The following is a 14,129-nucleotide window of genomic DNA, read 5'->3' as shown; positions in this document are numbered from 1 at the left end:
GCACCACTATGCCAGCTCCTAGTTCGTATTTTTGTCAGTGACTTGGTCATATGAATCAAAATCCAGTTATCATATTTATAAATAATAAAATGATAAAGTTGCACAAATGTAATAGAATTCACAATGGGAAGAAATATCAATGATCAATTATTAATAGTAAAAATGATTATTTATAATAACAAGGAATACATAAAGAGAGAATAGAGCATATTTGTAGACCATGATGTAAATATGTTATTATTGTGATGCTGGATTTAACAACTAACCATTCCTACAAATCTAGTGAATTAAATAGTCCTAAATATCACATGTAGAGGTTGGAAAATAATCTTTTCATCCTAATTTTCATCAAACATTTCCACTACAGTTTTTGTGCATATCTGATCATTACATTCAAAAAAATTGCTAAGAAACTAAACAGCATCAAGATAAAAGTGACAGTGACCCAATGAATAAAGGACTAAGAAGTAAGCCTTCCTAGGAAAGGTTAAAATATTGGCATTTAGCCTGTAGATGGGCAACATGATTATCATCCTCAAATACATGGAATTTTTTTCTGGTCTGACACTATGATAGGGTGAAAAAAAGTTGATAAGTTTCACAGAGAAATCTCTGTGTGTGTCTTTTTTTTGTGTGTGTGTGTATGTGTGTATAATTTACATAATTTTTATTATTTTTAATTGCTACTAGGAGCCACGCCCTGGGTGAGGTGTTATGGATTGTATCTGGATGTCTCCCCATGTTAAGCATGAATCCCAAAGTATCATGTTAAGCATGAATCCCAAAGTATCAAGTTTCAGAGGTGGGGATTTAGGCAATGATTGGAATTCTGACCTAATCAGTGAATTAATCTGTTTACTGGATTCATCTATTGATAGTGGAAAGGACTACCCGGTGGTAATTGTAGGCAAGTGGGTGTGGCAGGAAGAAGTAGGTCAATGGGAGCATGACCTTGGTGACCTTATTTGTCCCAGGCCCCTTCCTCTTGCTAATTCTTGGTTGCCATGAACTGATCAGCTTTCCTCTGCCATGCCCTTCAGCCATGTTGTTCTGCCTCAGGCCCAGAGCCATGTAGTTGACCAACCTTGGACTGAAATTCTGAAATCGTGAGCCCAAAATAAACTGTTCCTCCTCTCAGTTGGTCTTGTCTGATATTTTGGTCAAAGGGACAAAATGTGGACTAATATATCTAATGAAGATGAATCTTAGAATTTTATGGAAATCTCCTTACAGTGGACATTCTTCATCTACATATTTTTTTGCATTCAGTTTAATTGGGTATTTTCTATAACATTCTATCTACTCTAACAGTCCATACTTTGGTAAGATCTTATGTAACTTAATAGCATTAGCATTGTCAGGCTAAGAATGAATTTAGTTCAATTCTTACAGTTCAGATTCTGTAAGCTCTATAACAAACAACTTTATAAACATGGCAAGACTCTTAAAATAATCCAAATGACCAAACACTCAAAAGGCCTTCTAATAAAATTATTTGTAATTTACTCATGAGTAAGTAAAATTTCAAACAGAACAAATTACATCCTTATATTATTGTATAAAGGTTGTATTTTTGGCAAGGTAACATACTTGTCCTTTAAGTAATTTCATTTTATATTGAAAGGGTAAAGTTTCTAAGCTGGAAAGCTTGAATGTAAAAGATTAGGTATTATTAAGTTCCTCTGTTACACCCAGATTCCTGAGATAGTTAAAACAACACCCTACTGTCCATTTAGCCTAGGGCCCTGTGACGAACTGCACAGGGCCCGAACCAATCAGTTTGAATGTGTAACCCGCTTACGAATGACCAATCACCCCCGCCCGACCTGTTCCCGCCAATGAATGTGCCAATCACGTGTCAGAGTTGTTGTTCAATTTCCCCGCGCCTCATGATGATTTGTTCTGATGTATGCAAAGCCCACCGACCTCTCCAAAAAGTGTACTTAAGCTCTGCTTGACCTTTGCTCTGGGCTCTGGGCTGCTCTCCCTCCTTGAGTGAGCACAGAGTCCCAGCGCGCTGGAATGGATCCCCAATAAATATCCCTTTTTGCCAATTGCATGGAGTCAGTCTCTTGGGTGGTCTCTCCCTCCGACGTTTTGCCAGACCCTTACAATATTAATAATTGGAGATAGGAATTCTTTGAGAAAAATCACAAATACTTATTACTAGATGTATTAGATTTAATTACTAAACCTCATTTTGTTAATCTCTAACACCTAAAGATTTTGTAAAAGTAATTATATTAATAGGCAATTTTGCATGAAATGGTCACTTAATTTAGCTCCAAAATATTTATTTTTTAAAAAGAAGGTTCCAGTAAATTAAAAAAAATTAGTTTTGATGCTTTTTATACTTCTTGACAAATTGACTAGTCATTTGAGGCAAGTCATTTGTGAATAGCTAAAGCCCATGTATCGTGAAGTCCCAGTTCCCCTAGTTTCTAATAAATTATAATTTATGTATTCTTAATGTGCTAAGATTCAAATTATGTAGTACAAAATAATTTAGTCCATCAGATTTCTGTGGCTAAAATATTGCCTCCTGAAACTTTAAATATTTAGAAATTAAACTTAGCACTTGTAAAACTATTTTATTTATCACAGAGAAGGAAAGTTCATGTTTTGTATATAACCAAAGTTATGCACAGAGAACAATTCAACCTGCTTTCTTGTGTACAGTTGGAGTGATTCTTTGCAAATTTATTTGGTTGTTTTTAATACAGCTCTAAGAAATTTCTAAATAATCGACTCAGACTGGTTGTGACTGAAAGGAAAGCGAGGAACCAGAGATAGGCAAATGCGAAATGAAAGAGGAGATCAGGCAGAGATATACAAGAGAGTTTATTTGTCAGAGCTGACAAATAAAGGCACATCCCTCCATAGTGGAGAGAGGCAAGACAGGCTTGGATTTGGGGGCTTTTATGGGCAAGGCTCAGGGATCAGAGCTGGGCGGGTCCTAATGCCCACCAATTTAAGGGTGAGGTTTGTATGAGGGAGTGGTCATACACCCAGGCCAGAAAGAATGCAGTAGGTGGAGGGTTGGGTTGGTACTGGTGGAAAAATGGCGGCTGCCACTTAAGATGGCTGCCCAGATGCTAAGCAAGGACCTTACAGTGAAATATCTAGAATATCTGATTACTGTTCATTTTCTCCCATCTTTTTGATTTATCAACAATTGCCTAGATAAATGGCAGTATAATTGGAATAAGATTCAGCATTCTAATGTTGAGTTTAACTGCTAACTTTATTACTAATTGTTTTATTGCATTTCTGTACTATAGCTAATGGAAGTATGGCAAAACTAGCACATCTAAACAGTAGTAATGTAACAGGGGTTCACTTGATGCTTTGACTATATCCTTTGTTGCTTTGAAACTTACATGTTTTTTTTTTTCCCCCAACCTTCTTCTCCCTGACTTTCTCTTCCCTCATCTTCTTTTCTCTGATCTTCTCTTTACTGATCTCTGTTCCTGCTAACGGCCAGAATCACAGCCTTTGGGACAGGAGTCTCCTGAGCTTCTGCTTTGCTAGCAAAGTAATAAACCATCTTTTTCCTTTTTCTCAAAACCATGTCCTTGTTCTTGGATTGGCATCGGCACAAGGACCGAGCTTTAGGCAACAGTAGGACATTTAAGAAGAAATGTATTATAAAAACCTCATGTTTAAGCTTTGAACCTTAGCAAAACGAAGTAACTTAGTAAGTGGTTAAAAATTACAACCCTTGCTAATCAGAAAGGAAGTGACTAGTTGTAGAGTAGGAAGTCTGCCCTACCTGGTACTATATTCACCAAAGAGAATTTATATAAGAATGTTTACAAAATTCATGATGAAAAAAGATCCGAATTTAAAAATGCAGTTTATTTTTATATCAAGATGTCAAAAAGCCTTAATAGTCTTTTGGGCTGAATCCAACAAATCAAAAGACTTTAATTATTCCTCCTAACATCATACCTCTTCCCCTCACAATAAAAGAAAAAAAAAAAGGATAGTGTCATATTGAAATAGGGCTCAGAACAAACAGTTGGTCAAAACAAAACCTAAACCAAAATAAAGAAAAAGAGAGAGGTGTGAGAGACTGACTTCCAAATTCATATAAGTACAATGTCTTAAACCAGGGTGGGCATGGTTGCTTGCTATTTTCATTGCTTGGTTTCAGACTGGAGTTTTAATTTCCTATGTTTGATTATGTAGTAAATCACATGGTAACCAGACTTACAGACAGCATTGAAAGCAATAGGCACGTTCATGTTGTAGAAGGAAAGATTTAGTAAGTCAATAGCAAAAATATTTTCTTCATTCTTTCAGGGATAAGAGACTAAACTAACTTTCCATGTCTTGAAGGGTATAAATAGGATGTTAAAGAAAGACAGATTTAGACTTATAAGAGAATTTTGTAACATATCTGTCTTGTCCTAAGATAGAATGAGTCACTGAAGAGAATGATCAATAACACATCTTTCAGGTATTCAAGAAAAAGTTAGTCCATCATTGGGTAAACATTATCATTTCAGGGATTATATATTAAATAGTTGATAAGGCAAGTGATGAATGAATATCTTTTGTAAGACATTTATTCTGTATATTTTACAAGATTTATTTTCTGGGGATCAACTCAGATAATATGCATCAAAATATATGATATATATTATATATTTATAATATATACGTATATTTGTGTGTGTGTTTATATATATGTATGTATATAATCTGTATATTATAGTTATCTCAAGGGAATATATATTTTGAGATAGAAGTTTCTTTAGGTCTATAAGTTTAATAAACTTAAATTCCATATCGGTATAGAAACAATTCCATATTGATACAGAAGCAATTTAACATAAACTTAAATTTTAGGAAAAATAAATGAAATCAGAATTTAGTACCTATCAATACTAAATAAGAGGTAATATTCTTATTTATGAAGTTGCACAAGAAATTATGAAGAAAAGTGATGATCAAATATTGTACCTTTCAGAAACCTGTATCCTTTTAATGAGATATAATAAAATAAAGATACTATATTTTATGGAAAAACTACTTATGCTGCAAAGAGACCGTTAATATCCTTGTTATATAAAGTGTTCACACAACTACAAGATACATTTTGAAATCCTGATATATAAACATGCAAAGGGCATGGTAGAGAGTTGCATGCTTATCTAGCATTGTGGGGCTCCTGGGTTTAGACCCCAGTACAGAAAGAAAGAAGAGAGGGAGGGAGGAGAAGAGAGAAATAAAAGCAGAAAGCAGGCAAATAATAAAACTATTTGCAAAAGCAGCAAAACAAATATTAAAAATACTTGCATGGAAATGATTGCTTTCTAATAATTAAAGAAATAAAAATTATCCATGGGATAATTCTATGTCTGCTAGATTATTATAAAGATGATCCTATCCAAATACAAGTAAATTTACTAGAAAAGTTATGTACAGATACTCAGTTGAAGGAATTGCAGATGGTCATAAATTCAAATTGTTAAGCAATTTTATACTGTGATTGTTGGTTTGGTAGTAAGGGACAATTCTCCACAGGCCTCTTTCATTTCTATGCATCTTGTGAACAGAAGTGCTGATGGCCTTTGTTCCAGATAATCTTTTCAAGGATAGTCTATTATAGCAAACAGTCTTAAAAGACAGGGGTAGTGCCTTTTTACTGCTTAGTATAATAAAAACACACTTGTCAGTATTAAAAACCATGTCTATTTTCAGGGCAAAAAAAAAAAACAGTCATGCTTATAAAAAAATTTTATATCATAAAAAATTTGAATTCTTTAAACATAAGATTCTTCCCCTGTAACACAGCCAATCCCCATGAATTATCTTCCCCTCTTTATGTTATCCTGCAAGATTTGCGGCTTGAGAAACTGATACCAACAAATGATGATATTCTGGCTATTGCCATTTCTGAGTAATAAGCTGTGCTTATCTCTGACCCAGGAGTCTCATGTGTTCTGCCAGCATCCATGAAACAATGGTAGACTAACCTGTTATTTTGCCAATAGAGTAAAACCTATTTTTAACATTTGGCACAGAGAAAATGCAATATGTTTAAAGGGAGCAGGAATTTTAGAATCAGACAAATTGGTATTTGAATTTCATCTCTGCCTCTTTGTAATCCTAGGTAAGTCTTTAAAACCTTTCCAAGTCTCAATTTCCTCATCTCTAGGAGAGAGGATAATAAGGCCTAACTTTTAATGTTTATGAGACTATTAAGAGAAAATGTCATTAATGTGCTGAGAGTTTGCTTGCCACAGACAAAAATACAAGTAATACTTATCTTTGTCTTTACTCTTTTTTCTCTAAATATCTGTTCCATGTGACTTCAAGATCAGAATACAAACTCGTAATTTATTAAAGCATTTATTGTGTGTTAGTGTCTGTCTCGCCTGACGTGATGGTTAGGCAAGATCTGAAGCTGTGCTATCTGGCAAGTTTGTATAGCTTCTTTATTTGATCTGTAAAGAGGTTTCTAATTATTAATGAGTCAAGTTCAGATATGTTCTTGTTCAGTGTTAAGACCAGTGGCAGAAGTGTCTGGAGGGCAAAGTAGAAGTGGGCATTTCTACCAGGCAGCAGCTTATTAAATCTACCCTGCTGAGATTGAAGATAAGAAGGAAGAAGGCATTAGCTTGTTTACTCTTTCACCACCTCTGCCTGGAGTTTTTCTTATCTGCTCAGGTCTCTGATGTTACTCCCAAATTTATCTGAGGCCAATTTCTCAGCAAAATGCTCTGAGGCAATTTTCTCTTTCTCTTCTCTCTTACTGGTTCCAAAAGACCTGGATATGATTCAAATGGTTCTTCCATCTGTTTCTTCTCCTAATGCCGTGACCTCAATCCTCTTTCCTTAGAGTTACATCTCCCTTGAACACTAATTATTGCTTGGGACCTGACTCAAGTTTGCTGCCCTCCCTCTGACTTGTGATTGCTCAGTGCCAGATTATCTCTAGAGCAGGGAGCTCATCCTAGTTCTGTTCTGATATTTCCTAGGAGACCTTTTGCGTCTCCATCTGGGTCTTGTTTACTCTCGGGTTCCGTGTGGTCACAGGCCAGTTTAGACTAAGAAGTATAATTTTGTGGAAAAAAATGTAAAAAAAAAAAAATCATCTACAGGACAGTAATTAATTCAATTATGGTGTATGCACTTATTGGTGAATGTTGATGTTATTTCTTCTTTTGTCATTACACTAAAATGTTGCAGTGAATAATAATAATAATTGTATACTTGTATGTAAATAGTCAGAATGAATTTGAGTGGGAATTAATGATTGAGCAGTAAATGCACTGCCACTTTAAGAATCACTAGAGACTGCCTCTTTGAGGTTGCACCATGTACTCTCACTAGCAATATATTATGGGAATATTTCCTCAAAAACTTGCTAACAGAAATTTTTGTGAATTTTCTATTTTTTACTTAAGAGGTTAAAAATTTGATCTTTATATAGTCTTTAGTTTGCTAATCTTTTATTTCGATTGTGCTAGCATATATTTAAGAGAAGTTTTCCCCCTTCAGCCTATAAATACTATATTCTTTGCCTATGATTTCACTAGGTCTTGGTTTTTTTTAAACCTCTTAATTTCTAGGAGCTTCTTATGTTTACTTTCTGTGATACGTTCGACTTGAAAGTGTTTTTGTAATTTGTTTTTTCTTATCATTTGTTTAATCATGAGAAAGCTTTACATAACTATGTATCTTTACCTATATCTACACATGAAGCTGCATTTATAAAATTTAAATGCCTAATTTAGTGTCATAAAAGTCATTGAATGGATTATAACTTGGAAGGCCTTCTCTACTCCAAGCCTATATGTATGTGCCCATATTTTCTTCCAATATCTAATGGTTTTATTTCCTCTTCTAAACTTCCTTTACTACATCTCCATTGTCCTGTAACAATGTAACATTTCCTTCCTACTGAGTTTGAGTTCTCAGTAAGAAAAGTGTTAATTCACACTATGGGATAAAAACACAATATGATGCATTCCAGTTCAAGAATTTATTATTTTACTTAATTCTTGACAGTAGGAAAATAAGAAAGACTCTAATGTGATCCAAAAATGGAAAAAAAATATATGGTTTCTGTCGGATAAGTCTGGAGAATCTGAAGGAAAATAAGGCCATCTGCACAGTAGATTACTTGACTGTTTTCCCTGGTTTCTTAGAATTAGCCATTTTTAGTAAAAGTCACTGGGTAGTTATTTTCAGACAAAGAAAGACTATTCATGTATACCTCGGGAAGTAGAAGAGATTGGTTGATGGTATAACTTCGCTACCAGGAATCTTCCCTAATTAGCTGTGATGCTTGGGGAGGATACCTCTCAGCCTGTTTTCTCATAGGCAAACTATGGAAATAATTACTTTTTATAGAGCTGAGAATATTAAATGAGATACAGTGCTACACACAGTGTCTGGCACATAGTGAAATTCAATATATAGCATCGGTTAGTAACTGAAGGTTGATTTTATTTTAGATGACTTCTTAGTTTTTTTTTTTTTTTAAGATTAAAATACTGTTAGGAACATACACATTTATGTAAACCAAAAACAAAGGCGGCATTTATGGATAAGATGGAGTTTTCCAACATACTGTCTCATTTCAACGTTTTGAAAATGGTACCTTTACTCTAGAAAATGAGGCCCTAGGGATAATCATCTCCAAAGCATTTGGAGAATAAACTTGCAAGAACTCAAGGCTAATGATAGTAATTTGGTTAGTTCAATATTTTTTTAGTGCAATCTACAGTAAAATACATAAAATCAAGTAATTCATTCTGAAAAAGGCCCCAGTGTGTCAGTGTCATGCATTTTAAACATACATCAAGCTTCTTGGAGACAGCTTAGGATAGATAGATGTTCAGCATGTGGTGTCGCATTTTTAGACACCTTATGAGGGCTCCTTATTTTGTCTCTTCATAGTTGCACTTCCAAAGCCAGAAATGGCTTTGCTGTTTCAAAATCCTGTGGTATCTTTTAATGGTAAATTTAGACTTTAAATGCCATTGTCACTTGGTGAATGCCCAAAGAAATGTGCAAATCAGCCAGAGTTCTTTTTGAAGCTGTGTTTTGGCTAAATTATCCTTACTTAATGAATAGTTACAAAACAAAAAGCCTGGGTGATAATCATTATCCCACTTTTGTCCTTGCTACCTTGGCAAAACTGCAGGAGACAATTGAAAACAATCAATTGTTCTTATCTCTGAATAGTAAAACATTTTAGTTACTGTGGCTTCTGGAATTTGGTTTTGTTGAAGCTACTGTTGGAGAACCAGAACTACAGAAATACAAGTGGGGCTAGTATGAAAATGAATTCATTAGTACACAAATAGGTAACACCTTGTACAAAGGGTGAAGTCTTGTTTTCTGTTGATGGACTATTTATTTCAGAAGTGGTATTGGAATATGAAAAAAAATTAAAATAACATTGCTAAACATGCCTATTTGGTCAATATAAAGAGGTGGTCAATAATTAGTGTTGGGGAACAGGCAGATGAGGATGGTGGGAAGATGAGATTAAGAGAATAATTCTATAAAATGGGCCCACTATGATGACCCCCACATACTTTCATTTCCAAGAAGCAATTTACCTGCAGCCTTGCCTGGCCTAAGTGGACAGGATATGTCACATTCCTCAGCAAATTAACTGTTTACTGCTGGAGAAATGCAGGCCTGAGATAATGTCCATGGGAGGAACCCAGGAGACTTGTGACTGGATCCTGAAACTCTGGGAGATAAGGATAGTTTCTCCTCACTGTAAAATCTGTAAGAATGTATGGTTAAGAATCTAATTAGAGCTGGGCTTGGTGGTGGTGCACACCTGTAATCCCAGAGGCTCGGGAGGATCCTGAGTTCAAAGCCAGCCTCAGCATAATCGAGGTGCTAAGCAACTCAGTGAGACCCTGTCTCTAAATAAAATACAAAATAAGGCTGGAGATTGGCTCAGTGGTTGGGTGCCCCTGAGTTCAATCCTCAGTATCCCTCACCTCCAAAAAAGAATCCAATTAGAACTGGTCAGCATAGGCCAAGGTGACCTAGAGTTGCCATGACAATGGGGACTTGAAAGTCTGATGTCATCAAAAATGAAGAGTTGGACCTGAGTAGGACCCTCTAGAAACTTCTCTGGGATCCCCATAAAACTGGAGTGCAGGAGAGGCACATTGGCCCTATTTCCTCTGAGAGGTCTCTCTCTCTTTCTCCTCCTTTTCCCTTTTTTAATCCCTTTAATACACTCATACCTGTTACTCTGAGCAACATGTCTGAACTCTTTCTGACTTGATAGCAAGAATCCGGATTTAAAGGGCATGTCTTCACACTGCCTCAATTTCTCAGAAGACTCCAGCTCTGTAGCATTAGTAATGCAGTATTCAGCTTTAACATTTATAAGTTGAGTGAAATTGAGGAAATTAACGGCAGTGAGCGTCAGTTTTCTCATATCTGTATCATGTGGATGGTTATACCAACTCAAAAGGATGATCATAAAGGATAAAATGTGCTGTTAAAATAGTGTCTAGTCTATAGAAAGCAAAAATCCTGATTATTAGCATACAAATGAAAAAGGATGGTATGCTTTTTTTATTGGTGCAGGTCTACACTCTATGCCTCTCTTTAAAAAATTGTTCTTTTTAGATATACATGGAAGTACAGTGTATTTTGACATATTATACATATATGGAGTATAAAGTATTCTAATTAGGATCCCATTCTTGTGGTTGTACATGATGTGGAATTTCACTGGTCGTGTATTCATATAGGAACATAAGAAATTAATGTCTGATTCATTCTACTGTCTTTACTATTCTCATCCCCCCTTTTCATTCCCTTTTGTCTAATCCAATGAACTTTTAGTCTTTCTCCCCATTCCTCTTTATGTGTGTTTTCATATGAATTTTAGATATGGAGCATATTACCACTTTTATATGGTGATCACATAGTTGATCTATCAATGTTACCTAAAGAACCTATGTAAAATCATATTTTTTGTTCTGAAATTCGGTTAAAAATCTGTTCAGAGTTTCAAGATTTACAAAGGGCAAATTAAGATTTAGTTCTGCAAGTATAAGAGTATACATATATTTTTTTGAAACTAAAAAATTTGTATACTTCTTTTCTTGCAAATATGTGTTGTATCTAGCATGTTTACTGAAAATGGATGATCTACTTTTTTTTCAAAACTGAAAAGCTGTGGAATCAAGTAATGCTCCCTCTTGCTTTCTGTGATGAATTTGGGGGCTACGTTATCCAATGAGATTTCTGTTTATGACTATCTACATTTAAACATAAGTTAAAATTTAATTATAGTATTGATCTAAGATGAATTTATTCATTAAGATTATGCTATACTTTCATTCCCTCAGTTTCACTAGCCACCTCTCAAATGCATGCCAGAATTGGAAGGTGGTAATTATGGGACCACACAGATATATTACATTTCCATCACTACAGGAAGTTCTGTCAGCTGGTGTTATAGAATCATAGGAGCTATCTTTACAGAAAGAGTAATATGCTCTGACCCTCTGTGGCCTAGACTTTTTCTTTTTTTTAATAATTAGACCTTCTTCACACTTAAATTTAAGGTTTGAAAGAATTTCTAGCCTTCTCCTACATTAACATCAAACTGATTGGCATGTGTCATGATGCGGATACCTTAGGCTAGTAATTCTTCACTTTGGCTGCACATCAGAATTAGTGAGATTTTAAAATTGAGGTATCTAGGCCACATGCTACATCATGGACTAATTAAAAATCTCTTAAGGAACTGTAAGCAGGCATCAGTGTTCTTAATGTCTTCTCTCTGGTCTCAACAAAGCAAAATTTGTGAACAGTGGTTCTTACCATGTAGTCTACGGATCTGGTTTTACAATATCTCACTTTTCTCATCACATAGTTATTTTATATTGTAAGGGCACACAGCTCTTTCCACGCATTGCATGGTTTACTCTTCTTCTGTAATACAATACTCCCTACTGTTAATTCTATATGCATGTGTAACATTATTTCCTCACAAAGTGAAAAAAATTTTTTTCATTCTTATTTTCATTTCAAATCAGAAGTCTTCTTGTCCTGGTCTTTTCTGAAGTCTCACTGATTTTGCATTTTTCAGGTGATAGTGAACACAAACTCATAAAACACCTCCAAACCAACAACAAACAGGAAAATAGTGCCAAAAAAAAAGAAAGAAAATTAAGGTGGAGAAAAATAAAACGACCTTATACAAATCTTCCAAATACTTGTAAAGGTGGTAGTTAGGTTACTTTTGCCCCTGAGCTCAGCTTGTTTATATGCACAAAACTTTTTGATTTAAAAGTTTATAAATGTAGGAGTTTCTGAACTGACTTCCTTCCAACAAAAATGATTTTCTAGGAACAAGTTTAAAACTACCTGATTATTTTGGGAAAGCTCATGGTGCAAAAAAGGGTTTATATTAAGAACTTTAGGCAAATGCTAACATTTTCTTAAAATAACAGGTGAGGAAAATCTATGGATGGTGATAATTGAGAAATACAATTTGTTAAGTAACATTTTAAGCTCAGTGTCGACTGAATTTTTTCATTTAACAAAATAATCCAATATAACATATGATGCTAGATGTTCCCCAATATCTTCTCTCCCTTTTTTACATAGTAATAACACTTTTAGTTGAATACATTAAGATATTTAAAGAGGGAAGGGGAGGAAAATAAATAAAAACAATATATTTAAAGGACCAAATAAACATGTATGTATAGATAGAAAGAGAGGGAGAATACCAAATCATTTTGTACATATTTAGTTTGAATATTGGTTCAACTCAGTGGCAGAGGGTAAAGATAATAGTTGCTTGATCAAAAGGGATTTTTCTCTTTCATGTGAACATCTAGGTATTTGGTCTAAGCTAGCATGCTAATTCCATAATTATCAAATATCTAAGGGCTTTCTCTTTTGTTGCTCTTTCTTCTTCAACAAGTTTCCATTTCATGGTAGACTATGGATTTTGATGGTCAAAGGAAAGGAAAATAGAAATAGAAATAGAAAACTGATGGCTCATTTCATTCCTTTCTGGCCATGGTTTGGACATTAAACATGAAAACCTTATTCATATTTCATTGATCAGAACCTAATCACTATGTCAAACCTTTTAGGTTTTAGGAGAAATTAGAAAATCTTAAATGGAAGTCTTAAGTTGTATATCTCTGTGCTCAACCTAAAATTTTATTGCTGTGTAAGAAGAAAGGAAAGGATTTAAGAGGGGAAATATTAGTCTGTACAATAAGACATTCAAATACATAGGCACATATTCTTCCCTCTAGAGTTAACATCCTCTCCTTCTTGAACCAGACAACCACTCACCATTCTCAGCTCAAAATGCAATATTTCTGGAGAATGCACATTTGTCTTTTTCAGAACTCAAACTGTGGTTTAAAATAAATAAAAATTCCTGGCTTTTTGTTAGGAATAACCCATATACATTAGATAGAAGAAAGAAGACATTAAATCTTTCTTCTTAAGCATCTTCCAAAAATACTGTTCTGCTTGAGTTGTCATTTTGTATCTTTCATAAGTAAACAAAAGTTATAAGGCATGGCACTGAGACATCAGTAAGGGTTGAATTGTCAAATCCTATTCGCAAATCTAGATAATTGACCCAATATTAAACTTTACTATGAATTCAAATGAAACAGGTAAGATATAAATTCTGAGATGAAAAACATGGTCTTTCCTTACAGTACATCCTTGATATAATATATAATTTATAATATATAATTTATATCAGATATAATATATCAAGTGTCTAAGCAATACCTTTAGGGCATTGATGACACATTGAGAGCCATTAGTGGCCGTAGAACTCATTTTATACAATGTTAATTATATAGCTAATATTACATTTTGTAGTGGGCCATGCTTCATTTATCTATAAAGTCCACATTTATTTAATATTAGCAATCTAAATAAACCAGATAGATTATTTTAAAAGCATCCAGAGATACCTTTCCATTGGTAATTATCACTCAATTTTTTTTATTAGAGATTAAGTTAGTTCATTATCCCTAAATAAAGACATCTTATCTTGGGGGAAACATAAAAGAACAACTCTAAATGTAGAATAGTTTTCAGGGTGGTTCAGTCTTTGACATCATAAATCCAAACTCTTT

The sequence above is a fragment of the Ictidomys tridecemlineatus genome, chromosome 6 (genome assembly GCF_052094955.1).
Source record: "Ictidomys tridecemlineatus isolate mIctTri1 chromosome 6, mIctTri1.hap1, whole genome shotgun sequence".
Lineage (NCBI taxonomy): Eukaryota > Metazoa > Chordata > Mammalia > Rodentia > Sciuridae > Ictidomys > Ictidomys tridecemlineatus.
Note: the sequence above shows the minus strand (reverse complement) of the source record.